At 37.2% G+C, this 27,655-nt stretch overlaps 1 long non-coding RNA gene across 1 annotated transcript; it reads left to right on the plus strand.

The window, feature by feature from the left end:
• The first annotated feature begins 838 nt into the window (after positions 1–838).
• On the plus strand, positions 839–27,655 carry LOC129144736 (uncharacterized). Its single transcript, XR_008549237.1, has 4 exons — positions 839–940; positions 2,357–2,433; positions 23,817–23,911; positions 27,525–27,655. It is a non-coding gene; the product is annotated as an uncharacterized LOC129144736 (long non-coding RNA).

A 27,655-nucleotide genomic window follows, 5' to 3' on the forward strand; every position in this document is an offset into this window, starting at 1 on the left:
CTGTCTAAGGTTTAGCAAATGACATCATCTCCGCAAACCTCAATGTCTAGATTTCTTTGTATTTCTTCTCCCTTAGATGAAAAGTTTCTTTGATTAGAACAATGCAATGATATGATCAGGGATGGAGAAGAGAAGTTCTAAAAAGGTCTGAAAAGGAGCTCATGTTCAACTGAAAGGTTAATCTTACTAAAGTTGCTTTTTTCTCCTCCATTTCATTAAGATAGCAGTGATGGGACAGAGGGTCACTGTTAAAACAGTTCCCCCAATTCAGTCCTTTATAGAACCTCTTCTTTGATTCTTTCTCACATCACTGCCATTTTCAGTATCCTTTTTATCATCATATAAAATAGGGCTAGTGGGTACTGAAAAACCACTTTTGACTGACCATATTCCTCTGTGTAATTTCTACCTGTGTAATTGTAAATACATATGTCTTTGGTGGTGGAGATAGTCATGTGCTGGCCAGGCAAGGTGAGGGGAGGACAGCATCATTGTTGTTCAGAACCACTCAGTCTGCCAGGTGGCAGGGAAGGTGATTTTGTCATCTTCAGTTTTATCTTCTTTATCATCCTTCATTGTACAAATAGATAAATACAGAAAGACAGGTTGAATACTGTTATAAACCATACGATCTTTCCGTCAGATTTTCCCAGGTCAAATTCAGCTTGAGGCAAGGCTGATGTTCTCAATCGTTTTTAGTAATATGGATAAAAAGAGAAGAAACTATGAATTGCTATAAATTTGGGTATATTGTCATATGAGTTAATGAGTCTTGATTTTTATTGATAAGACCTTTTTGTGCTTCCTACTCTTCACCCTTTCTGCCTAGCTTAAAATTATACTAACTGAAGATGTTCTCTCAGTGTTAAGCACCATGATATACCTGACCAATTTTGCAACAAAGGAAAAGCCAATTGTGGTATAACAGTTTTACTAGCAGGTGAGTTAAAAGTTATTCATATTTACTTCTTACTTGACTTACTAATTTTTCAAAAAAGATTTTAATTATCAATTATATATGTCAGTGATTTTTTTTTATAATGCATGGTTTGACATGTTTGGTTGTATGCTGAAGGTAGAATGTAAATCTTCCTCAGAATTATAGTAGAGATATGGCTTACCTCTATCAAGATTTAGAATGTACAATTTACAGCTATTATTGGGATAGTTATACTTTTTTCTTTATTGCCTAGAATTGGTATAAACCATATGCTACAAATGAAAACAGGCCAAAATATAATTCTATTTTTTTTGAAGCTCACTTAACTTCTGTTATAGTCTGTAGCTAACTTGAATATTGTCCTCACCCACCCATAATTCATGTCCTCTGAGAATCTGTGAGTATGACCTTATTTGAGCATAGATCTTTGCAGATATAACCCATTTAAGACTGGATTGGTATGGACCCCAATAAGAAAAGAAACAGAAACAGACACACAGAGGAGAAACATGAAGGTGGGGGCAGAGATTAGAGAGAGGCTCCTATAAGTCAAGGAAAACAAGGGTTGCTGACAACCATCAGAAAAAGCTGGAAGAGGCAAGGAAAAATTCTTCTCCAGAGACTTAATTTCACATTTACAGACTTTAGAACTATAAGAAAGTTAATTTCTGTTGTTTTGAGCTATACCTAGTTAGTGCTACTTTTTTTCCTGCAGATGTAGGAAACAAATACACAGTCCCTCGTAAGTCAGAGTTAGCAGAAAAGTAACTTTATACAGTTTGAGGAATCCATTCTCTTTCTCTGGAGTTGTATTAAGTAATAGAAAGATGTGATGTTGAGATGGGGTTCATTAGATCTTTAATAGCACAAGCCAGACTGTGTTCCTCAACTGTCTCTTGTTTGGCCTGCTTCCCACTGGTAGCTGCAGAGGTGACCTTTGCACCCATCTACATGGCCGCTTCTTGTCTGCACTTTCTCTACTGTTTTCATCCCACTCTGAAGTAACCAGGAATGGTTTTGCTGCTCCCATGCCATGTTGTGGTATATGTAGACATATTCTGTAAATATTTCTTTTTCGTAATGTTTTCACTTCCCAGGACTTTCGTAGGACAATAGATTGCAAATCTCTGCCCTTGAAGCCCATGAACCTATCTGGGCATGTGGCTACTTCTCCAGGACTTGTACCAAGGAATGACTCTGTGTTCTTTATTGATGTTTGTTCTCATTATTTCTGGTCTATGCCTCTGTCTTGGTCACTCAGATTGGCTAATATTTTTCTAACCTTGTTTTGAAGATGGGAGTGGGGTGAATTTTTGTACTGCTTTCTCTAATATAATTTGTCTATGTGTTGACTCTTTTTTTTCTTCTAAGGACCTAAATCAGTTTTTCTCAACTTGTGATAATTTTGCTCCCCAGGGTCATTTAGCAATGCCAGGAGACATTTTGGATTGTCACATCCAGGGAGTGGGAAGGATGCTACTGGCCTCTAGTGGGTAAGCTGAGAATGTTGCTAAATATCTTATAATGCACAGAACTGTCCTCATATCAAAGAAATATTGGCCCCAAATATCAATAGTGCCACTGTTGAGAAACCCAGGTCTAGTTTCTTGAAACAAAAAGCCTATGAAAGATGTTTTCCACTTTGCTTCTGCCAGCATATCCACACATCTTTTTGAAGATTTATTTATTTATTTATACAAGAACTGGGATACAGGGCAGAGGCATGGGAGGGTGAGAGAATTCACCAGAAACAGAGGAGGGAGCGGAACAGGCAGATGGACTGAAAACACTGCTGAGGGGAGCAGCAGGCAAGACAGGAGAGGTCTGCCGTGCCATGTGGGTATCTCCCTGGCTGGCTGGGAATTGAACCCATGCTTCACAGGCTGCGGACAGCTTCACAGCCCTATGCTCAACCCGCTGTGCCACCAGGGAGGCCCCATATAGACCTTTCTTGATGCATGAATACACTGTCCTACTTTTGAATGGAGGAAGAGCAAATAGTGAAAAGGATATATTAGATGGGAAAATTGACCTTTTCATCAAAATTATTCTGCCCTTTCTAGAAGGTGTATTTAAAAGTGTAATTGTATTTAAAAATCCCTCCCAACTTCTCTTATACATAAATTAAAATATAGAATGATATTAGTACTTATTGGGACTTATGAATTGGCTAGAAAACCAAACCACCTATTTAGGAGGGGAAAAAATCCACTGTGGTGCTGAAGCCTTCTTGACTGATTATCTAGAGCGCTCAGAAGAATAAAGCCAGTGCATATTTTAGCTAATTCATGCCAGACTATGAAGAACATTAGACTAAGAATGTATAAACATAGATTCCAGTCTTATTTATCTTACCAGCTCCTTGAGTAGGCCACTTCATTTCTTTGGGCATCTGTTTTTTCATGTGTTAGAAATTTAAATTAGATTGTCTCAGATAGTTCTTTCACTGAATTTTTATTTCTGATGATTTAGGACCAGTTTGTGAACATAAATACATTTTCATATATATATATGAATATATATGTATATACATAAAGTCTAAAATGAGCAATTGCTGATAGAGACACTGATAATTCTCTGAAGGCAGAGGTCATGTCTAAAAAAAAAAGGAGAACTCAGTGGATTATAAGTACAGTTATATATTTATTATGTATATATATTTAAAGGTACTCCTCGTAAATCATCTTTTTTTATGCTGTCTTCAGAAATTTGGAGGAGATTGTTAGTTGTACAATGAAATTTTTTCTCTTTTTCCATGAACACTTTGAAAAGAGTGAAGGGTAGGTTTTTAAAGGAGAGCCACCAATACAATGACTTTACAGGAGACTGACCACATTTTCCATATTCCCTTGCATTTGGGTGTGATTCAGTTCTCACTAGTAGATGTGAGAAGAAATGAATTATCTTTTTTTTAATATTTTATTTTATATAATTCTTACATCATTTATGCCAGAGCTGTTTGATGGAAAACACACACTTTTTTTATTTTAAGTCATGTTATTAGGTAGTTTTAATACAGCATAGCCTTTTACCACAGCAGAGGAATTTTCCACGTGACCGAAACAGCAAACTTCAAAAACATGTATTCTATTATACTGAGGTTTAGGTTCTAGTGTTGACTTTTAATGCCTCATTTTGAGTCACAGGGCAAGCGGACATCTTCTAGGTTCAGAATAGAATAGGAAAAAGTCTCAGAGGAATAAGGAAGTCTCCAGAGATAAAGGCAACAAATTCCAAAGGGGACTAATCAAACACCCCTGCAATAGGGGCAACAGGACATTTCCAGACAAGGATGATAAAGAAAAAGGGATCTAAGATAAGGACTGAGATGCAAGATGTAATTCTGGGCACAGAGACATTAAGACAGAGTGAGTGAGACCACAGAAAACTAACCAATCACAAAGAGACTGATAGGGCTATAGAATAATTAGGGAAAGAAGGTATATATTCCCTGAGGCACGACTCCACTTGGGCTTCCTTGCCCCTTTCTGGCCTGATCCTTGGGCCTGGGAGTCCTACTTTGTTTCTGTTCTTTTCCTCCATAATAAACTTTTCCTTATAGCTATCTCTCTAAACAAATTTGCCTCTTTTCACTTGCTTGCCTGAGAATCAGCGAAATTCCTGCTGTGACTTTGTGAGCCACCAACCCCTATGGTGGTCTAGTGGCTGGGACTCAGTGCTGCCCTTGAAGCCTGGGATCAATTCCTGGCTGGGTAACTAGGCCCGAAAACCTGAAATTATAGTATCAATTTCTAAAATAGAAATGGACTATTTTAAAGCAAGAAGATGGTATGTGCAGAATTCGTCTATCTTATTCATAGTCTTTTCTCATAAGACTTTCTACTATTTTCTCTTGTAAATTCTGTACTACACAACTGTACTTATAATCTACTGAGTTCCCCTTTTTGTTTTAGACATGGCCTCTGCCTTCAGAAAATTATCGGTGTCTATTTGCAATTGCTCAAGTTTCAGACTTAATATATTTCCCACATTATTATTCCTTTTACAGCTTTCTCTTTCTGGTCTCAATGCATTCCTGGAACATAAGGCATGTGACTGACTTCCCATGTGTCTGTGCAGAATTGTCTACAGCAGGCTTTTGCAAAGAGTACCTGGGAAAGTCTTCCTTCTTTTATGCTATAAGCAGTTAGCGCTATAAGAAGGTATGCTATAAGAAGCTATCTTTAATTGGAAAAGCAATAACTTCTTGCCAGTATTCTAAAAAAATTACTATCTTCTAGCAAGTATTCTCTTTGGCCGTTTGTATTGCCACACATCTGTAAGTATTATAGTAGCGATTATCAATTATTATGTATTCGTTCAGATATTAAACTAATTTTAACTGAAATGTTTTTATGTTAGGTGAAAATTTCACTTGTTTTAACTATGCAAATAGAAACTGTTTCATTGGGATGGGTATTAATCTAGACCATGAATAAGAGATAAATTGAATGTTTAATTTTATGTATGTTGAAATGTGAACAAATAGGTCTTTCTTCTGTTGATTTTTCCTCTGTTAACAGGCAGAGTTGATTAACTGAACTGTGAGCTGAATGGAAATGCTTTGATCACCTTGTCAACCTTGAATTTTTGCTTTCTTTGAATGGACCCATTTTAAATATTTTGCATAACACAACTTGCAATGCTGTTGCTATTTGAAATCACAATTCTTTCTGGATGACTAAGGAGATTTGAATTATAATGTTAGTTAAGTGACTTTTCTTTTATATGAACCTGGAATTAACTTTCCCTAACAATTTTAAATTGGTCCTTTGAGAGTGGGGGCTGGGGAGTTGTTTGCAAATAATAACTAATAATCTTCATATTAGTTTATGTAGACCTAGATAATAGATTTTTACATTTCAAGTGACCAGATGAGAATTCAAAACTGTACTTGCTTGCTGTGACATTTGGATTTGAACAGAAGACCCACCTTTCTTTTGATGTTCTGGGTAGGCAAGTGTGCATGGGAGAAAGTCACAGAATGTCACAGGAAGAAAATCCCCAATGGGGGACTTTTTGGAGGTGTTGCAATTGCTCTGTATGTTCTCTGTATTTTGATACACTGAGCAAGGAATGTTGATGAGACATGAGGCAGAACAGCTTGTTCCTCCACAGCTATTTTGACTTTGCAGTGCTGGCAGTAGTAAAAAAAAATAATAATAATAAAAATTTTTGAAAAGTTTACAGTGTTAACTAAGCAAACACATGGGGCTTGGAGGAAGGCTAGGGAACAGTTAGGCTATTCTTGGTATCAAGAACCCTATTGCTTAGAATTCCAGTCATGAATGCATAGTACTTGGAGTTCTACATTTCTCTAGATGTCCTTTATCTGGGGGTGTTAATAGGCACAAATGGTGTTGCTAATGAACTACAATTTAAGTTGTGTTCAATCAGCAGATTCAGTACAAGGAAGATGATTTAGAAGAAGAGATACCTGAAAGTATTCAGAATGTGATTGTGGAATCCAAATTAGTTAAAATAAATACTCATGCTTCTTTTGGCATTAATAATACAGGTTATCCTAAAGAAATAAAATATAGCAATGATGGAGGTTGATTTTGCTAGGTGCATTGCTAGAGAATTTAGAAGAAGAATGGAGTTTATAAAGTTCAGTTTTGTGAATTTTTACTGCTGTTTTTCACAGAGGTAACAGTGTGACAGTTTTGAGTTAAGGTTTTAAAAAGCATACCAAGTTCCCTTTGGCCTTTTAGGCTTTTGCCATCTGCCATGAGAAGAACATGCTGTAAGTAGCCTCAGCAACTTTTGCCTCAGTCCCAATATCAGGGATATGAGGAACATGAGCCAAGTTGAGCCTAATTGAGCCCACCTAACCCACTTCCAATGTGGAGATCTGTGAAGGAGAAATAATTTTTTTTTTAATTTTAACCACTGAAATCTGGAATTGTTATGTAGCATTTTTGCAGTAAAACCTGGCTATATTCAAGCTCTCTAATTTTAGGCTGTTGATATGTAAGAACCAGAGGCTTTTTAGCAGATCTTATGTCCTGTCCAGATTCGCTCAGTATGCTGGTTTCCCCAGTACTGCTGTCAGTGGTTCAACCGTGACACACATTGTCACCATCCATATTTGCTTCAGTGCAGTCAGGCTTACTGGTTACCATTCAGACAGAGTTTCTGATTCTTTTCATTACTTTTAGATTTGAATGAAACCCCATTTCTGGGTGTGGCATTTGGCATCTTAAGTGGCCACCTAAAGAACTGGATGACATTTTGGGGAAAATGTGGTCATGTTTATTCCCATGGAGCTAATTTTGGCCAATGGGAAACTGAAGGTAGAAGGAAGGAAGTAAACACCCCTGCCCCCATTTGTCTCTTTCCCATGGACTGTTCTGACCACACAGACACACAACTCTTCTGAAGAATCCTTGTATGGCCAAGCAGATACTTCTGTGGAAGAATTGCTTATCTCTCTGTGATTCATGAAACAATGGCCAGTATGTTTAACAAGTGATTTTGCATGGCTTTCCATCCTTCCTTGTCTCTTTTTCCTTTTTTCCCTCACTTTCACTGTCTTGGTTTTTATATCTCAAAGAAAACACCAACACTTAATCTTCATTCAGGCTCTGTTTTCTAAAAAACCCAAACTACGAAACAGATCTAGATCATTGTGGCAAGATGATGATGATAAAAATGGTGATTATGGTAATGTCAACCATTATCTATTGATAATCCATATAATATTGTATCAAGCAATATGCTGACAGCTTTAAATTTATTTCATTTTATATTCATGACAATTCATAAGCTAATATCATTTCATTTTATGGAGGAGGAAATCAAACTTTAAAGAGCTTTGATTATTGGCTAAGACTCCAAGTAAATAGATCCAGAATATAAACCTAGATATTTTAGAAGTCATATCTTATATTAGACTACTAAGCAACACAAATAAACTGCAGAGTAGATAATGGGTACCAAATTGCAATATCTTATGTACTCTGTTAAGCTCCAGAGTGTCCAACACACTAGATTTTATATTGAGTACATGAAATATATAATTTATTGGTTTTTATAAATAATTTAATAAGCTTTCATTTATTAATATTCTGGTAAATCCAGAATTATTCTACATAGAACTTATGGATTGCCAATTTTTAAGCATTAGTCCAAAAGAACCTTTGTAAACAATAAAACAGAATCTGAAACAGAAGACCTTTTAGAGTTTAATAGGGTTAGAGACACACTACAAAAATCATCTTTGTATATTGTTTGAAAGTAGTACTATTTATTTGAACCTGCTATATTTGGCATAAAAATATTTATTACGGTTGGAAGTATTCTTTTTTAAAAATCCTTGTTGGCTCATAGAAATAACTCACTGTGGTAGTAAAATCATAGACTAAATATGAGTAGAACTGAATTCTGTCCTGAGTTTTTTTACTAACAAGCTTATGATTTGGAGAAAGTCAGTCTAGGCTTGGATTGCAGATACATCATTTATAAAATGCAAAATCAGTTGAAGAGTATTTCCAGCTCTGGTCAGGATCTGTGGTTTTCCTGGGGAAACTATGTAGATGACATCAGAAGAGAATTATAGCCACCCTTTTAATGGTATGTTGTGTTGTTTCCGCTTCCCAAATTTTCTGATTCTCAATTTGGCCAATTACTTTTTTAAAGTTCAGTTCAAATATCTTATTTTGGTAAAACTTACCTGACTTAGACAATTTCTACTCTTTAACTACTGTGATTCTTACTCCATCATTGGGATCATTTGTATATCTATCGCTCACTAAACTGTGGGTATAATAAATAACTGTGGTATAATAAATAACTATTTATTATACTTTAAGGGAATCAGTTGTAGTGGTATTTCAGAAGCTGTATCTATTTTTATTTCAATGCCTTATGTGCTCATAGACCAAGTAGGTACAAGCACTTTTTTAACAGGGTGGTCCCCAGGCAAAGGGGAGGTTCCAGGTTTCCTGCTCTACCCACGGGAGGGTGGAGCTGAGAGGGGGAGAGAAGAAGCTGGAGAGTAGACTGGAGAAGGAAGGCAGAAGGATGGAGAACCAGAAGGAGACCTGGAGGAAGCACATGGAGCAGAGAGACATGTGAAGAAACTGTACTTTCTTCTTGGTCTTGGACTGGTTGAAACAGATGTGGGTGAGACCCATGGGGAGGATCACAATGACAACTTTTATCATGATTTTGCTCCTTTTGTCCCTGACATGCTGGCCCTTCTGCCTCTTTTCTATGGCTACCCACCAGAAAGTGCCTTAGACTTGTGGCAGGCTTTTGGGCCGCAGTAGCCCTGCATTGGGCCAACCCAGTTTGGTTGGACATTTGCCCATGAGGGGATAGGTAACTTAGGGTTCTTGATTTGGAAACTATATTCCATGTCTTATTTTTTTTTTATTTTTATTTTTTTTTCCATGTCTTATTTTTTTTTGCAAACTAATTGTATTAAAGTTTCTTTCCATTAAGTTTTATGCACTGTAGTATGTTTTGTCTCAATGCAGTGGATGGCAGAACCTATTTAGAATTGGCAGGTTTGGGGGTTATGGGGTGCCCCTCTCTCTGTTCTGTAATACCTTGAGGACAAATTTAACAATCATAAAATTCCACTTTCCTCCTCCTGAAATATACAAGCTTATGTGCAAAAGGAGGTATGAGTAAGGCTATAGCATTGTTTGCAATAATGAATAATGAAATTATTTTTATGTTTGCAATAATGAATATTATGAAATGAAATTATGTTTGCAATAATGAAAAACTGGAATTAATCATATTGTCCCTTAATAGAGGAACAACTAATTTATCCCCCCCTTTTTCCTCCTCTTTTATTAGCACTGTACTAGTACTACTGTTGCCACAGCTGCTAGCACCATGAATAACAATATCAACATCACTACCACCAACAGTTACTTATAAGGAACTTTTTGTATGAAGAACAGAGTAGATGGTCGTAAAGGAACTTTTTAATAATATTGTGTATTTTAAAAGAACCAGATATTCTTTTTTATGGTTGAGGTTTTATTTTCTCTATCAAATCTCTACCAAGTCTGCTGTAGATGAGTACAGTTTATGAATTTCACTTAAATCAAAGTGATTGATAGAATCATTTAAATAGTCTATAAAGAAAAAATAAATATTCTTTATTTTTTGGTCTATGTGTAGATTTTGATTTCTGGGAGAAAGTTTTAAACTTCCCAACTATGAATAAAAATTTGTCTATTTCCCCCTTTAGTGTAATCAGTTTTTGCTTTGTGCATTTAAAAAATCTGTTTAGATGAATATACATTTAGTGTTCTTATGTGCTCTTAATGATTTGATCCTTTTATGATTTTGAAATTTCCCCATTCCATTTTCTTTTTGCCTTTATTATTTTTGATAAGAAATCAAACATAATTCTTATTATTTTCCCCTTGTCTGTAATGTTTCTTTTTTCTCTGGCTACTTTTAAGATTTTCTTGCCTCCTGGTTCTTGGCAGTGTGACTTTGGTGTGCCTAGCATTGTAGCATTGTTTGTAAGAATGAGAAACTGGAGGTTTCTTGATTCGGAGGTTTGATATTTTCAGGAATTAACAGAATTCTTGGTCATCATTTCTTCAAATATTTCTTCTGACCCAGTTTTCTGCCTTTTATGATGCAATTTAATGCTTATCATGCTCTATGGTATTGTTCAACAGATTAAGTACTCTGTTTCAAGTTTTCTGTTCTTTTTTTTCTTTTTCAGTTGCATTTTGGTTAATCACTTATCTTCAACTCTACTGCTATTTTTCTTTGTTCTCAATAATCTATTGTTAAGCTTATGTATTTTTCATTCCTGGTATTATTTTTTTCATTCCTGACATTTCAATTTGGTTCCTTTTCATGGTTTTCTTTTCTCTGATGACATTTCTATGAATTCATGCATTTTTTAAGCTAAATTCTTTGACATAGTTATCATAATTATGCTAAAATTATTTCTTGAAACATTTAACACCTGGGCTCCCTAGAGTAAAATTCTGTTGACTTTTTCTCATTTGATTATTGTTCTGATTATTTTTTTCTGCTTTGTATGTCTCATAATTAAAAAAAAAATTATGTTGGTCATTGTGAATGAAAAAACTAAAGATTGATGTAATTAACATTTATCCAAGGAAAGGGAGCATCCTTTTTTCTATCAGTCATAGTTTGGAAAGGTTGGGTGAATCTGATGTATATTTGAGGTGTGTGCATATTATTCCAGCCTTAGCTAGATTAGTTTACCACAAAACAAAATGTTTTAAGGACAGAATCAGAACTTTGTCATTAATCTAAGCACTGGCAGGGTTTCAAAATTTTCTTCATGTTTTGGTTGCTTGGATATTCTTTTTGTTCTCCTTATCCTGACTCTATTTACCTCAGGAAATCTTTCTTTTTCCTGACGCTCTGCTTCTAGCCTCTGGGATCCATTGCCTCACAATTAATGCAAGTCCACAGTGACTTGAAAATTTTTTCTGTTATCCAATCTCATATCTCACTTTGGTTGCATATGACTTGACCTGGGTGAGAGCTTGAGCCTTTAAAAAGAAATTTCTTTTAGCTTTTATGCCCTAACCCCAGCCTTCATTGAAATTTTGCCTTGTACTAAGGGAAGTCCTCATATGCTTCTGTGATAGGTCGCTCAAATCTCCTGAATTTTCACCAGTCTTCAGTGTAATACCCCTATGTATTTGATGAAGGTCTACAGTGAAGTGTTGGCAGGTGAATAGAGCCTCATTTAGTGAATGGGTTCTTTGAAATTCCTAGGAATACACAGTGATTCCATACACAGGTATTAATAGCTTAAGATTCATATCGTTTCTTCTTATCCCCCTCTATGGTATAGTCTGCCTTCTGTGACTCCAGAAAGTAATGAAATACTTGTTGGTCCTCTCCCCTAGAATGGCATCATTACTATGTAGATTTTAATTAATTTAGTTTTATTCATATCCTTAGCTTGTTAAGAAAGCTAAGATTTTATGGATTATCTTGGATTTTCCCTTAGGGTTGAGCAATAATCTTCATAGTTTCTAAACTCCAACTATTTGAAGAATTTAAAAATGTTTTTTAAAAGCAAGCATTGTACTAAAGTCAGAAAAAGATTGTTTTAGGCAGTATTTTACTTTATTACTGTCTATAGCTTTGGATAAATGACTTTTTTGAAATTGCCTTATCCATGTCCCAAAGTATATGCATTGATCCATGTGGTTAATGATGGGTAAAGATGATTATGTGGGTAAAGATGATTATCTCTTCATCCTCAGTGCCTGGTGAAGTATCTAGCATGTACTTGGCGCTAAAGTGATAGCTGTTGAACCAATGAGAGATATATTTGGATCTGATTTTTAAAATCTTGATAAATCCCAATTTTCAAAATTTTATGAGCTTTTTCATAAGTATGAAGATTAGAATTTCTTTAACAGGAGTCCATGAACCCTTTGGATCCACAGATATATTCAAGTTTGATAAATAAAGGGTTAAAAGATGGGTAAAAAGATGTCTGTTTATTAGAAAATCTTAATAGGAAGCTCCTATTCTCACAGGAAAGCCTCACTTGAGAAGGAAATTTGAGGTTACATGTCCATGTTCTGCATTGCAGAGATGGTAATGATTCCTGCCTTGATAAAGATGGGTGCCTTAAAAGGGTTCACAGTCATATTGAAGGATCTTCCCTTTGTGTGCCTCTTAGATAAGAACCCCCATGCAGCTTATCAAATCCTGTTCTTTTTGCTTTGAATTAACCAATCTGGACTTAACCTAGAAACCCCAAAGCATTCCACCCAGGAACCCTTACAAAGATGTGCTCCAGATCCTATTGCACTCTCTCTGCCTGCTCCTGTCTTGCCTCCTGTGTGGCCCTTTGAGGAAGTACAGTGCATGTAGTTTCTCTAGCACCTGTGGGTAATAGACTTCTCTATTTCAGATTCTATTGTTTTTTTTTTTGGAACCATGGGTCCTCATCCAGCAGCTGGCACTACACTTAAATGTTAATTTAACAATGGTATAACACTCTTTGAATTAGCAAAAGTAAGCAACATTTATTGAATGCTTTCTACGTGCTGCTAGGTGTTCCAAATTTGTTACAAAAAGTTACTTATTCAGTCCTTCTCGTAGCCCTAAGATTCTGTGTTTTATCCTCATTCTTCAGATGAGGACATGGAAACATAAAAGTTAAGAAGCTTGCTCAGCATTTCACAGCCAGGAATGATAGAGCTGGCCTTGGAACCCGTATGTCAGGCTCTGCATTGTGTGCTTATCACCTCTGAGCCATGGTGCTTCCTTAGAAGGTATCTCAGTATTCATTGCTGTTTTGATGTTATTCTTATTTTGGGGTTCCTTATTGATGGATACTGACTTTGAATTTGTGCTTACTGGATTTTTTACTACATTTAAATGCCAGCTTACTTTGTTGTCACCTAAGCTTTAGTCATGGCTTTTTGTTAACTTTAAAATGAAAGATGAATAAGCAAAACATCTGTTACAGGGCCTCCCCGGTGGCGCAGTGATTGAGTGCTGGGTTGCGAAGCTGCCCGCGGCCTCTGCGGCGCCGGTTCGATCCCCGGCTGCTCCCCGGCCACCAGAGGAGGGTCCCACATGGCGTGCAGACCTCTCCTGCCACCCGCTGCTCCCCTCAGCAGTGTACTTTGGTCCTTCTGCCTGCTCTGCTCCCCGCTCTGGCTCTGGTGAATTCTCTCACCCTCCCGTGCTTCTGACTGTACCCAGTGCATGTATAAACAAAAACAAACAAACAAATAAAAAAAAAAAACACATCTGTTACAGCCACTGGAATGACTGTATGTTGGAACTCTCTCTCTTCTGAATCTGGTGTCATAGCCATTTGAACAAAAGATAGTTGAAAGTGTCAGAAAGGGTGCTGGGGCAGCAGTGGGATAGCAACTCCCCCAGTGGGGAAAACTGTGAATTCGACCGAGTCCGTGAGAGATACAGATTTAGTTCTTTCCCAGAAGTTAATACTGAGAATTGTTTCGTTATTCCTTCAAAAACTTTATGAAATACTAGGTACTGTATGTATGTATGTATTAAATATATACTAGATACTGGAAGTAAAGTGGAAACTGTGCAGAAATAGTTCTAGCCTTCAGGTATCTTACAGCCTAGTGAGGGAAGATCAACAGCTCATGGGATATAGTAGCAAAAATACTATAGCACCTTTACATGCAAGACAGATTTGCTAATGCTTTACATGAATCATCTCACTTATTCCACCCAACACTCCTGGGAGGTAGTTACTCTGATTTCCACTTTGTAGATGAGGATATTAAAGAATAGAAGGTTAGGAAATTTGCTCAAGTTTCCACAACTGATAAGTGACGGAACCTTTTGCTGAACCCAGGGAGACTGACTCTAGAATCTGGTACCTAAATGCTATCTTAGTCAACTAGCACATAATGAGTCAATCCACAGTTGTGTTAAGAGCTACAGAGGCAAAGAGAGACAGGGAAGGAAGATGTGCCTGATGAATTGATGAGGAGGGGTGATATGAATCAGCCAGGTGAAGGTGTGTGTGTGCTAGGGTAGAATAGGGTAGGTGGCACAACAGTCCAGGCAAGGCTTGTTTGTGGAAGTTTGTGGAAGCTTGTTTGTGGAACTTGTGGAAAAACTTCATGCACCACTTTTAGGTTCTATTTTGTAGCATAAATTAAAAAGACACTGAGTTTGTTGCAAGCCAATGTTTGAGTTACCTGCTTTTTATACAACTAATAGTAAACAGAAGGGACTTGGGAATCCTGGGAACTAAGTTTACAGCCAAGCTTCTTAGTCATGGTCAGTTTGATACAGGGCAGCAAGGGCGCTGCCCAAATAGTTTACTGGTCACTGAGTTCTTCACCTGCACACACAATTGCAAGACTACTCAGGCTCAGAGAACAACAACAAAGGGATTTATTTAACAAACCAGGGAAAAACAAAGAGTTACTGAGCCAAAAATGGCCATTTACCTCACCCGAAACAGTGTCCATTGTCTTTTCAGTCCTGTACAAAAACAGTTAAAATGGCATCTTCCCGCCGCTGAGGACGCAGAGCTCCTCTCCTGAACCATAGGCCACATGTCTAAGATGGCATCTTCCTGCCACTGTGGACATGAAGCAGCCAGACTGTAGACTAGGTTCCAACTCACAAAGCAAGCAGAAAATACATTAGGAGATTCTCCTTGAGCTGCTGAGATGTCCCAGCACAGCAAAGTAAGCAACACTTAAGATAGCAGCTGCAGCGGCCAAATGGCTCCACAAATGGCCACACTCACGCAGCTTAGCGAGGTGCCCGCCTTCAGGTCTTCACCTTCTTCGCCAGGCTGTGACGGCAGCAAAACTGGGAATAGTTTCAGTTGCTCAGCTAATTGCAAAGCCTCTGAACTTTTTGTCTCCGAGATTGGCTGCTGAAAGCCTCCACCTTCAGAGGTCCACAACAGCCTTCTGAAAGGTTGGCATGGTGGGGGCCAAAATCCACTCACCCCAAATGTCGAAGATCTGAAAAAGGCTGAAATACTGAAGACTCAATGAATCTGCCCCCTTCTGCATTCACTTATCAGTCATTCCACCCTACTTTTAGCCTTTTTTCTGGAACTATGCTCACCAGCAACCCCCTCCAGGGGTCACCACCTGTAACAGTCTATGGCTTCAGCCACCAGTTACAAGTTCTCAATTATTTGGGGTTGTATTCTCTTTTTATTGGATTAATGGAAAGTACATTAAAATAAAAAAATGATCTCAAACCAGTGCAAACATCCACCAGGGAGACTGAAGCAGACTGCCTCTCTGCCCAACTTAGTTATGTTCCAACATTAAAAAAAGTGAATAACTAGGAAGCAAATAGAAATTAGGTTTTTAGCAAGATTTTTAGCAGTTTCTCATCAAGTGACACATGTGATGTTTAGTGTTCCTAATGAGTTGTACTAAAATTATTTTTACACTTTTGGACATCTGTGGAGTGGTAAATGTGTTCCTAAATATTAGATATAATTACTAGGAAATATGTTTATATAAATTTATTTGCTACCAGATTCTGACTAGTTTTGTTTTAATCAGGCTTTGGATTATAGATGACTTTTATTCACCACCTTCGTTATCTTTGTTTATTGAGATATGATTATATTAAGTTTTAGAACTTGAGTGGATATACCAGATCTCTTAGAGTCTTAGACTACTGAGCTATAAAAATGAGGCCATTTTTATAAAAATCAGGATATTTGCAATGATGATATAAGATAATATGCAACAAATGACTTGAATGCTATAGGATAAATGCCCGTATTATTTTAATTCTCTCCTCCTTCTCTTTTCCTTTTTTGCTTGCCTGACTGCCTTTTTTCCTTCCTTTCCCTCCCTCCTCTTCCCTTGGCAGTGATACAGAAGCCAGATAACCAAGTCTCAAGTTTGCAACACAGAGACTCATGAATTTGGCTCAATTTTTTTGCTCCTTATTTTCTCACTGTTAAAGTGAAAATATTTGTTAAATAGGCCCCTCCAGGAGCCCTGAAAGTTATCAAATTCTACTATTCTATTTTCTTTGATTCTTGAATTTATATACATGTAAATATTTGCCTGTACTTTCACTCACAAAGTTGTTTCAGTTTTTGCCCCTCCAAAAGAAGGTTGTGATCCTAGCTCTGTAAACCTTGGAAAGACTTCCATATTTACAATTTGTCACCTCCCAGCTGAGTTTACAGTATCCAGGTAGTGGAATGGGTAAACTTCTATTAGCACAATGATGTTGGATTATGCAGCTGCAGCATGAGGAGAAGAGAATGAACTATTTATGAATTGAGACTGCCACTTGAATTTTAGAACTAGTTCACTGGGAGGATTTATATAATTCCTTTTCATTTCCTTGGAAAAATGAATAGCCATATAGACTAATGCTCCTCACCCTTCCTCAAGATGTCCATGTTCTAATACCTGGGACCTGTAACTGTTAATTTACATGACAACAGTGACTTTGTAAATGTGATTAAGTTAAGGAGTTTGAATTAGGGACACTTATCTTGGATTATACAGTGAGCCCATTATGAGAAGAAGCCAGGAGGGCCTGTGTAGAAAAATGACAATATATTTAATTATAGAAGTGGAGAGAGAGAAGGTTTTGAAGATGCTACACTGCTGGCTTTGAAGTTGGAGGAAGGATTCTTCAAGAGCGTAGGCACCTCTAAAATCTGGAAGTGGTGAGGAAATTGAGTCTCTCCTAGAGACTGCAGAAGGATCTCAGCCTTGCCAACAAGGCTGAGATTTTAATTTGTAAGACCCTGTAGGGTAAATGAGTTAATCAGGCATTTTACCATTATTTTTTGTGACTATCACCTGCAGCTTCGATGGTGCTGAGAAGGTGCTCGGGTGTGTGAGCGCAGCACATGCATGCCTGATGGTGGACACCTGGGTATGGTATGCGCATGCGTAAGTGTGCACATCTGAGCCTGCAGGCTGGGCAATACCGGCTGCATCACTCAGAGATAGAGGGCTATGGAGGACAATTGGTCTGACTACAGAAGAGGCGAGACCAGGAGACAATGTGAGAGGGAGAAAGCCAGAGAGAGCTCAGATAAAGAGCACAGAGATTCATGGGAGACTTGGTTGCTGTTGGTCCCCTCAACCCCCTGCCTTGCCAGCTGTAGGCTTGCCACTAGAGACCCATTTCAAGACAAGTGCGTGTTGTTTTAAGCTTTTACATTTATATTAACTTGGAGTACTACAGAAATAGGATACTAATGCATCATGGATACCAAACTAAAAGCTCCAAATAAGTCTGGATGAACAACTTTAAGGATGGGAGAATGATATTAACTATTTCAACTTCGTTGCTGAAGAAAGGACTTGGTGAGTGGGATGACCTGAACCTTTCAACACTTTCAGGTATGAATTCCTTGGCATTTCCAATTACCACAATCTCTACGTGGGCCACCGGAAAGTTTCATTCAAGGAAGTTACCAATTTATTGAGGTAGAAATTGGTTACAACTGGTCTTCCTATTGGAATCCTCATAAACTTTTCAGTTGCAACCCTGCTTCTCCTGTTTGCTCAAGAAATGTGACCATGATTGGCCCAGGAAGGCCAATGAGATGTTACTGAGACATTTTCTCTTTTTTTCTGAATTATTCTATATCTCCTTTCCATAGGCCCACTTTTCTATAACATTGATTTTTTGGTTCAAGTGGCCAATGGCAATAGGATTCCTCTTAGGTTGAGTAATAGGAAGAGTTCATAAACACAAAGGGTGGTAATGGATGGACACTGATGGTTTTCAATGAGGCTTTTTCTCTCTAAGTTTCAGTCCTATTTTGCTTTAAGTTAAGAGGAACCTGTTTGTAGGTCAGGGTCTAGAAGTCAACTCTGAGTCATAGGTTTATATTCGGGAAATTTATTGGAGAGTCTTTAGGAATAATACTTGCTAGGGAAACAGGATTGCACAGAAAGAGAGTTGAATTGTGTTGCAACAAAAGTATCAGCTGATTCAGCATGAAGCTCTGACACTTAGAAAACCCTTCAGAGGTGTGCTACACTGAGGTGAGGATACTGGACCTTTATATCCACGTGTTGACTAGTCACTGCATGTATGTTTGTCTCAGGGAAGTTTACTTAATTTTGGCAGATGTCAGTATCCCAGAAGGACTCTACTGTGACTGGCAGGCAGCCAGGGTAAATGAGTGCCTTGGTCTTGCAGAAGGGAGCTGTGTAGTGCATCAGAGCTGTCCTACAGACCAGTGAATGAGTGTGGACAGAGGGAAGCAGAGGAGTGAGTCTACCACCCAATAGAACACTTACATGGAGTCCAGAGAGGGAAATTTATAGGTTTTATGCCATTGGGTTAGTGAAAATTACTAAATTACTTAGTTCCGCTTTCCAGTAATGATGTTTTTCATTGCGTTTACACCCCATGAGGTTGAAGAATAGAGAAATAAAATAGTTAAAATTAAAAAAATGAGCCTTATTGTAAATCTGTGTTTTCAGGCATGTTGAAAATAATTTCCAAGTGCCTTGTCCCACTCACTCTCTTTGATCATTTTATATCTGCCTTTGTTTAGTCTGATGGGAAGAGTATGTATTTAGAATTCTGCAAAGTTCAGTAGCAGAAAGGAAAATAAGCACAATTAAAGGGTTTGTATCAAGGTGGCATATATCTGTGGAACTGCTGCTGGATTCCAAACCAAATACATATCTCCATCAACTAGTTTGGTGACATAAAATCCCTAGATTAAGGAATCTTTTTAAATATGTATGATATTAAAAAAGGAATCTTTTTAAGCAAAAGTAGGCAGCAGGGTTGAATTTATGTTGCCTTACAAAAGACAGGAGTCTCTATTTGGAAGTTCTTTATCCCTACTTAGTTATTCGTAGTTGGTTGCTGTTAAATTGATGAACAGTCCATTTTCCTCTGTGACTTTGAGAAACCTACTGAGGGTAGATTTAAACTTGATTTCACTAAGTTTACCACTCTTTCTACATGTTTATTCAGCCCTCATCACCCCTGTTTTAAGCCCATTTTTCTGTTTCACTTCTGTATTTTACAAATATCAGTCCCACCCACCATATCTTTATTATTAATTCATTTAACTTCTGTTACAGAGAGATCAAGCATTTATTCCTTTTTGATCATTTACTTTCCTCCCAGCTGAGAAATATTTGACTGACAGCAACAGCTACCCCTATGGAGCCTGTGTAAACATGAGTTTATGGGCTGCTGTGCAGGCACCTTTGTGATTTACTTTCTAGTTGTTGGGATTTATTTATTTTTTGATGGACTGGTAAATTATGAGGCCATGGACCTTGCCAGGTTTTCAGGTATCAACTCAGAAAACCTTGCTGGAAAAACTGTGGCTGGCACTGCAACAGAGTATGACCAGTGATGCATCATATATTTTTAATAGATATAATGTTTTAATAAACATTCCCCTCCTAAAGCAATGGATTTTAAAATAGGCTTTTGCCTTGAGCCATGTAGCTACCCAGCTGTGAGTTTTATAAGGCAACAATCTCCACATCATTAGATGTTATGACTAATATTCCAGCAACTGAAATAATAGCTATTTACATGCACATAAAAAGTTAAAATGTCATGTGAGGTGTATTTACTCTGAGAAAGGTGTACTTGTAAAAGTGATGCCACAGTTCCTCATTCACTTTCCATTACCAACTTATCTTGGTAAGCTCTCTTGCAAGCAAAAAGCAGCTTAGAAAAATTGTTCCACACTGACAACTGGGGCCTCACCAACATTAAGAACAAGGTAGGTGCCTCTCACCTCTGGTCCCACTGCCCTTTAGAATTCAGGCTTCCTCAAGATTTCTGCTGACTCTTGGCTGTCTACTGTGTGGTTTTCTTTCACCTTTGAAGGTGCCTTTGATATCTTCACCTCCAAGTTAACATTTTGCTCTCTGACTCCTCTTTCACTGGCCTTTTCTCTGCTGCTTGCCTCCTAGACCGACATTCCTTCATCTTAGAATGACAAACATATTTCTCTCCTTGTCTTAGTTAGAACACAGTCTGGTCCCCTGAGGTACCATCTCCTATTACAAATACTTACCAAGGCACTTCCATCCCACATCCCCAAACATTGCATGGCTGAAGACTTTTCTAGTTCTACCAAGTATTTTGCGCACAGGCATGCATGAATTATATGATCATGGAAGGGATATTTATCTGGACTTCTCTGATGTTGCCTTTTCTGGGCAGGTAAAGAAAGAAAGGAGGGAAGTATTTATAGAACCAGCAAGAAGTACAGGATGGGCAACTGTATTGGAGAGGTGTTTTGGTTTTCTCTCTTTAGTGACACATGAGAATGTTCAAGAGAAGGTATTTCCTTTTATTCAGTCTAACCAGCTCAGTCTAGAAATACACAATCTAATATCTATTTTTTAAAATCTGTTAATCTCTAATATTCAAATGACAACTAAGGGACTTCATTCTTTCTCTTTTGCTATTTTGGTTAATCACTTGGAAACTTTGGCCTTTTGCAAATATAAAATATAGTAATTGTTACTCTTCTCCCTATCTTCTCTTTATGTCTTGCTATGTATGGTCTGAATGTTTGTGACCCCTTCTTCCCCACCTAGTTCATATATTGAAATCCAAGTACCCAGAGTCCTCATAAATGATATTAGTGCCCTTATAAAAGATACCCTAGAGAGCTTTGGCCCATTGCCATCTGAGGAGACAAGTCTCTGACCTGGAAAAGGGCCTTTACCCAATCATGTTGGTACCCTGATCTCAGATTTTCAGCCTGCAGAACTGTAAGAAATAAATTTCTGCTGTTTACAAGTTACCTAGTTTGGTATATTGTTATAGCACTATAGTTTAGCTATAGAATAAGACACATCTCTCAAATGGTGTACCAAACTAGAAGATTATACTGAGCATATTTGCTTCTGCTGATTTTACTCTAAATAAGATATTCAGCTATAGTCTAAATATTTGATTGGATTATGATGGTATCAAGGACAATCTGTTTCCTACACTTCATTTAGTTTTAGTTATATAATATAGAAGTGTACTTGATATGAACGTACTGAATTTTATTTAAAAAGTAAGTTTTAGAAATAATAACAAACTTCAGTAGACTCTGCTATATCATATCATCACATTTAAAAAATGCAGCTATTTTGTCATCCCTGGATAATGTGAGATGAGTATTAGTGATTCGCTCAAACTTCTTCAAAACTTATTTAACGTAATCTTCTATTTTGGGTGTTCACAGGATCACACTGTCTGTTGAATAAATCTCTTGTAAATTGAATGAATCTGACTTAATCATCTTTGTCCCTGTTCTCCATTTTAATTTTAATCTAAATGTAGTCTACCTCCCACCCCATGATATGTGTAAATTGCCTCAGAGACTGAGACTGAGTCTCCTTTATCCCCCATCTCTTCCCTTTGTGGCCTGGCCTATAAGAGGTGATCAATACGCACTATAGAGTGAATTTTTCTTAGTTAATTTGATAAGGTAGCATTAACTTCTGAAACTGTTTCATGGGTTGTTTGTTGCTACAGAAGAAATATATGAGCTGACTTCCAAATCGCCATACCCTTGTTCTGAAACCATCTTATATCATCAGTCTAAGGATTTTTTTGCCTTCCTTAATCATAGTAGTATCACTACTCACATCCCTTACAAAGGATGAGGGGCCATCAAGGGAAATTTTCTTATTTCCCTCCAGTTTTATTAATATTAATGGAACAGAATAAAAACTTGCTTGAAGAGAAAAAAGGAAAGCGGGCCACTCGGTGCAGAGAAAATAGTTGCCTCCCTGTCAGCGTTTAACTCCCTTATGAGTGAATCTGATTGCTTCAAAAATGAGGAGACTTATCTCTTGTGATTTGATTTCTTCTCCCATCTTATTTGTATGAATCCCAGGATCCACAATAGAATCATCCTGGCATATGCTTTCTTCTTCTCTGTTTTGATACTGAGAAAGGAATACTGCATTGCCTAGCACAATATTTGCACAGCATGCCCATGGCTTCAGCTGAGTCTTGAAAGACTTTGTGGGTTATGACATTCCCCTAAATGTGCTGAGCTTTCTTTAACCTTTCATAAAACATTGTGATCTTTATGGACTGTATCATATTGTGCAGTAATGTGCTTTATTGTCCACAGAATAAGCTTTTCTTAAAGATAATTGGAAAGCTGGAAATGGCTGCTATCGGCTGATTTTTTAAAAATACATTATTTCTGAAATGGGGCTGGTGTAATAATGACCCTATCTGTTCAAGATTTAAGATTTGTCTTGGCAGAGAAAATTGATCCATTTCACCTTTGTCTAATGGAAATTTTTATCTAGGATTATCTGTTTATGTAAATGAATGTTCCTCTGAAAAGGGAACTTGAGGGGCTGTAAATCTTGGTGACACTTCAGTTTCATAGGGGAGAAATTGGAAAGGATTCTAGTATTTATATGCCTGAAATTGGTTATAAAAACAAAATTATCTTCATGTTCCTGCAACATCTGATGTTTCCTAGAATTTCATTATATTTTTGAATAATTCAGTATACTAGTAAGGATGGGCTTTCTATATTATTCAGAAGTTGTTTTTACTTTTTCTATTTTCTAGTTACTTTCTAATGCTGGCATTAAAGAAGTAAAGCCTTTTGCTTAGTCATTATTGTAGGGATAAGATTTTTTTCTGCATAATCTAATAGTTTTAGTTATTGTATACTTGTTATCTGCAGCTATATGAAATATATTAGCAGAATAGCCATCATTTCTCTTTTTAAAAAGCCATGAAATATTACAAAAATTCTGATCTGTTGACCAAAATGAGATCAGTAACAAAATTGCTCTATATTAAAAAAAGTGTTTTGGTTCTCTTAGGTAATTTTTGGACCAAGTTTAATCTGCGTATAATTGAAATTGTGAATTTATGTGCTTAAAAAGTAATGAGATGACATTCTTTTTCCACAAGTTGAAGGAAATTATAAAATCAATTCATTTGAATGTCAGCTAATCAGAGGAAAATAAAGGGAGATTTGAATTTCAATTGCATTATCTTTTTAGAAGAGTCATTATTTCTTTATTTGGGATGCTAATTTTGTTACCTGGGTTGTTGTTTCAGAATTGTACTGTTTATTTTTCTATTGTAGTTACTTCTTTGGAAGTTTTTCCCATTTAGATAATATTTCACCAGGATTTGGGGGGAAAATTAGCAACATGTTGCTTTCCAAAGATGACATGAATGTATTTACTTAACTGTGTAACATAAGGACTAAAAATTGGTAAGGAATTTTATTTTTTCAGTATGAGTTACATTCATAACAAAGTTACAGGCATAATAAACCCAGAGTAAGTCTGGAATATTCATGTAATAATCATATTTGGACATCTGTATTCAGGTTTATTACTGCAGTTTTTTAGTATTAAGTGGTCAAGAACAACAGAGTACCAAAAACACTTCTTTTTTTCCCCAGGAAATTGAAGGAAAATATGACTGGTGGGATGGAAGACAGGGCACTGAGCAGGGATTCTGTATTCTCGCCGACTGGAGAACTGTGATCATGGAAAGGTCACTGCAATTTTCTAACTCTACTTTCCTTTTTAAGATGAAAATGAAAAACTCATGCAAAATGAAATTGTGGTGAGGAGTCAGGATAGTGGTTACTTCGGCAATAAGTGTTGGAAGGGATGTTAGTGGCTGTGGGGCTTCTGGGATACTGCCAACGGTCCCTTTCTTGAGTTGAGCATGATTTACACAGTTGTTTTCACTTTGTGACAATTCCTTGGTCTGTATGATCTGGGCACTTCTCTGGTGATTTATCTAGTTCAATGAAAAAATTTCCTGTAGTTCCTGTTATTTCATAAGATTACTGAACTGTACTGAAGACTTCTAAAAATGGTAATGTATGTTAAAACTTTAGGAATAAGCCTCTGCAAAAAATTGTAACTATTTTGGTGTAGATCACATGTAATCATTTCCACATACCTCTAACTTGACTTTTTTTTTTTAAAGGTGAGTTTTGATAACATTATGAAGGTACAGTAAATTTATTTTGTATACATATAAATTTCCCTTTATTGGGAAGCTGAACCCCTGAACTTTCATCCCAACATCCGCACGGTAACTTTTTTTTTGAGGGTTTTTAAAAAAATTTTTTATTTATACAAGTGCTGGGGTACAGGCTAAATGCACTGGAGGGTGAGAGGATTCACCAGAGACAGAGTGGGGAACATAACAGGCAAACTGATGAAATACACTGCTGAGGGGAGCAGCAGGCAAGACAGGAGAGGTCTGCCGCGCCATGTGGGATTCTCACTGGCCGGCCGGGATCGAACCCGTGCTGCAGAGGCTGCAAACAGCTTCATAGTGCGGCACTCAACCGCCTGTGCCACCAGGAAGGCCCCACACAATAAGGATATACTCTAAAAACAATCTTTAATTGTCCCCATACTGAATCCCAAACTGCTCTATTTCTTGCTCAGAGCACTGGTTGTCCTTAAATGCTTCTCACTTTCTCCTGGCATGCCCTAAGTGTCTTTGACTTTTCATTCCTTCCTCTATGTGTATGGAATGACTTGGAACTGCATTTTGAAGAATGTGCACATACAACTGTCTCCTTGAATCCATGTAAGAGGAGGGTAGTGACTGAACATCAGGATCTGGCAGGTGGTACAAATTATTGGGCCCTTGGCCTAATCTGTCAATCCAAATCCTGCTTCCTTGTTTCTGTTTTTGGCTTTTTCCTTCTGTTAAGAGCACCATCCTACCCTTTTTTGTTGCACTAAACTCTTTTGACAGCCCTGACAATTGATTATATAGTCTCAGTATTTAAGTTGATTGTAAGCCTCACGTACTGTTGAGCTACCTTCCCCCAACTGTTGAAGGGGAGACAGTTGCTCTATATAGACCTAGAATTCAAGATTTACATTACCATGTTGTGGAAAGTATGTGGGCTGAGGGGTGAGATAACTTTGGCCCTATGCTTCTCTATTCTGCAAGCTGAGCTATAATGCTTTTTCACCAGGAGCATGGAGATAATAGTAGCTGCTCTCTACCTAATTAGGTTTGTTGTCAGGATCTAATGAATGCGTGCTAAATTTTTTTTTTTTTACTTTATATATATTTTACATCATTCTTCCTTTTTGTACAATGTATGCTTCCTCCTCTCAGGTTTAGTGCCCTTATAATTCCAGTTTACCCATGCACTGTCCCCATATTCCCTTGTGCTCTTTCCTCCCCTGCTTTGATGCCTCTCTCTCCTTCTCTCCTACAGTGTCTCTGATTTATAGTTGCCTGTTAATCCTGTCTTTTAACTTACTATAATAATTTTTTTTCCTGGTCCCGTATTTTGTTCCCCTGCATTCCTCCTATAAGTGAAACCATCTGATATCTTTCTTTTTCTTTCTGGCTATTTCACTGAGCATAATTCCCTCCAGCTCCATCCATGTTGCTGCCAGTGGCATGCGTTTATCTTTTTTTTGATTGCTGAATAATATTCCATTGTGTATATATACCACATCTTCCTGATCCAGTCATCTATTTTTGGGCGTTGGGGTTGTTTCCATAGCTTACCTATTATAAACAGTGCTGCAGTAAACACAGGAGTGCAGGTGTCCTTTTGAATTAATGTTTTTGTGACTTTTGGGTAGATACCTAGGAGTGGAATTGCTGGGTCATATGGAAGCTCCACTTTTAGTAGTTTGAGGAACCTCCACACACAGCCTTCCATAATGGTTGGACCAGCTTGCATTCCCACCAGCAGTGTAGGAGAGTTCCTTTTTCTCCACATTCTTGCTAACATTTGTTGTTTCCTTTTTTTTTTTTAAATGAGCCGTTCTTACTGGTATAAGGTGGTATCTCATTGTGGTTTTAATTTGTACTTCCCTGATTGCAAGTGATGATGAACATTTTTTTCATATACCTTTGGCCATTTGCATTTCCTCTTTGGAGAAGTGTCTTTTTTTAACCTGCTAAAATGTTTTGACAACTATAAACTGTTTTGCAAAATTAAGAAATTAATAAATAGAATAATGCTGGTGTGTGACCTTTGAAAATGTCTAGTTAAGTACAACCTTTTAATTTTAAAGATAATAAAAGAATAACACTTTAATTTTTCATATAAATATTGATATCATGTAAATATTAAAAAGTAATTACATTAAAATAGTTACAAAATTGATATGCTGTAATAACATCCTTCATTTAAATTTTAAATTTATTTAATGAAACATAATGGATAAATATTTTTCACAAACTCTATGCTTTACACATTATTTCCTTTAAATAACAAGCCTCCTCCCTTAGTACATTTTAAATTATTTCTCTATCTATTGAGTAAAGCTCGTAGTAGACATTTAGATCAATTACCAGGTAGAAATATCAACTATGATTCACAGGAATATCCCATATTCACAGGAATATGAGTCCTTTAAGAGGCATTTCAAAATATCAGAGTTGTGTTTGTAGGAAAGACCAGTCTATCCTTTCTAAGTTGGAGCTCCTTAAAGATAGGGACTCTGCACTGCTTCTCTTTAATAAGGAATGAGGTAGCTACATGCAAAAGGAGACAAGAGTTGGTATAGCAGGCTGGGATTTGATACTGGCTTTACCACTTGTTAAACAGGTGACTTTGGAGACATTACTAAGCTTCACGTTCCATAGCAACAAAATATGCATGAGAATACTACTTATTGGAGTTGCAAGCACTTACTGAGCTCTTGAGAAAAATTCAGGTGTGAATTATACATTGAGTATAATTTCTCCCTCCATCTGATCTGAGAGTTTGATATTGGGGTATGAGGGGTTACTATCTTTCCCTGTCTGAGGTCCAATTCAGCATCAATTGCACAATATATATTATATCTATCTCATCTATCTCCATCCACCCATCTATCATCTATGAAACACCATTGTGCAATATGTGTATCATTACCAGCTTTATTACTGATAAAAGCTATCTTGGAGGAATGACTCACATATGTAGCAATAATAAACTAAATTCAGAATCCCAGAACTGGGTTGCACACACTGTTAGAGACAGCATTAACCAGCCATGGGCCTCCCCTTGAGGATGCTGCCCTTATAGACTTCCAGCATTGCTTTTTTTGGCTAGTCTCACTCTCAGGAGGAAGGAGAGGGGAAGGGCTAAATCACTCATATTTTCTCTTTTCAAACTCATCAGTTACTGATAAGCAACTTCACTTCCCTGGAGAAGTAAAAGAGCAGCAGTGGGAGTTGTTACATTAATGAATGTGTCTCCACTGGCAAGAAGATGTCAGCTGAGAAGACCAGTGTTTCCTTCAACACTACCAC

Source organism: Talpa occidentalis, unplaced genomic scaffold (genome assembly GCF_014898055.3).
Source record: "Talpa occidentalis isolate TD23 unplaced genomic scaffold, MPIMG_talOcc4v2.1 talOcc4.6, whole genome shotgun sequence".
NCBI classification, from domain to species: domain Eukaryota; kingdom Metazoa; phylum Chordata; class Mammalia; order Eulipotyphla; family Talpidae; genus Talpa; species Talpa occidentalis.